The sequence below is a fragment of the Lactuca saligna genome, chromosome 4, assembly GCF_052625555.1.
Source record: "Lactuca saligna cultivar CGN05327 chromosome 4, ASM5262555v1, whole genome shotgun sequence".
Classification (NCBI taxonomy): Eukaryota; Viridiplantae; Streptophyta; class Magnoliopsida; order Asterales; family Asteraceae; genus Lactuca; species Lactuca saligna.
The window spans coordinates 166,539,100-166,541,121 of record NC_136420.1 but is presented as its reverse complement, the minus strand read 5'-3'; positions in this window follow the sequence as shown (position 1 = coordinate 166,541,121).

Genomic DNA, 2,022 nt, shown 5'->3' with positions numbered 1-2,022 from the left:
ACTCTGAACTAAGATACTCACCACCCCGATCGGATCAAAGCATCTTAATGTTCCTGCCCAATTAATTCTCGACTTCCTGTTTAAATTCCTTAAACTTCTCGAAAGTCTCTGACTTATGCTTCATTAAGTAGACATATCCATATCTACTGTAATCATCAGTAAAAGTCAAATAATAACGATTAGCATCCCTTGTGGCATGTTTGAATGGCCCACACACATCCGTGTGTATAAGGTCCAACAAACCTTCACCCCTTTCACACGAGCCTGTGAAGGGTGACTTTGTCATTTTTCCAAGTAAGCATGATTCGCAACTATCATTTGACTTTAGGTCAAACGACTCCAAGACTCCATCCTTTTGGAGTTGGCCTATGCGTTTCTTGCTTATATGTCCAAGACGACAATGCCATAATGATGCTTTATCCAAGTTATTATTATTAGTAGAATCAATACACAAAACATTATTTCCTAAGTTATCTACAACAGATACAGCTTCATACACACCATCACAAGGTAATGCTTTAAAATAAAGAACATTATTAAAGAAAGCATTAATCGAACCAACTTCATTATCAAACGAAAAGGTGAAACCTTGTTTGTACAATGCATGAAAGGAAATAATATTTCTTGCCATTTCTGGCGAATAACAACATTTATTCAAATCTAAATTTAACCCACTACTTAGCGATAAAGTATAAACTCCAATCTTGGTGACAGGTGTAACTTTCCTATTACCCATGATTAAGTTTATTCTTCCTTGCTCCACATTCTCACTTCTTCCTAGTCCCTGCAAGTCACAACAAATATGAATACCGCAACCGGTATCAAGGACCCAAGATTTCGAATGGGGTGAGTTATTAGAAATGATAGTGTAAATACCTGCATGGTTGGGTTTGACTTTCCCATCCTTCACATCCTGCTGGTACTTTGGGCAGTTCCGCTTCCAATGAGATTTTTCATGGCAATAGAAGCATTCAGCCTCTTTTGGGTCAGAAGAAGGAGTAATGAAACCTTTCTTGGTTCCACTTGAAGAAGAGCCATCAAGGGTCCGAGCCTTGGTACCCTTTGAAGATCTCTTTCTCTTCCTCCCTCGACTTTGCCCGATTGCCAAGACCGGAGTTGAGTCTGGAGTAGGAGTGATAGCAACCGACTTCCCCTTAAGACCTGTTTCTGCGGTCTTGAGAAGTCCCTGAAGTTTGCTGAGGGTGACCTCTTCCTTGTTCATGTGATATGTCATGCGGAATTGATCATAGCACGATGGTAAGGAGTGCAAAATGATATCTATTGCAAGCTCCTTAGGGAAGTTCACATTAAGCTTCAGCAAACGATCCACATACCTTTGCATTTTCTGCATGTGGCTCGTGACGGACTCTCCGTCCTTCATCATGGTTGTTATCATGGAGCAGATGACTTCGTACCTCTCTTGTCGTGCACTTTGATGGTATCTTTCCATCAAATCTTGGTGCATTTCATAAGGGTAGAAATCTTCATAAGACTTTTGGAGTTCAGCTGTCATTGTGGCCAACATGATGCAAGCCACCTTGGTTGCATCTCTTTCATGAGTATGAAAGTCAGCGATCTCCTGGGGAGTTGCAGTGGACTCATCAATTTCCTTAAGCTCCTTGTCAAGGACATATTCTTTGTCCTCGTAGCGGGTAATCATCCTGATGTTTCTGATCCATTCATTGAAGTTAGATCCATCAAAGGTGACTTTCCCACACAAACTCATAAGAGTAAAGGAGCCATTAGTATTCGAGCCAGAAGAATTATTTGAAGACATCTGAAAGAGAAGAAGAAGTTTAGTATAGATTTAAGGGAGTCCTTAATAAAACACCCAAATGTAATATTAAGGCTAGGATCCAATCACAATATAATATAACTTAGAAGAGGTATGCCGTAATCTAAGCTATACCATATTTGAAAGGTAGGTGAATGACGATTCACCAATTTCCACCACGAAAACCGAAATATTAGATATTTAGTTTTTATTGGTTTTAGAAATTCCTAGATTCTTTGAGATCCAAT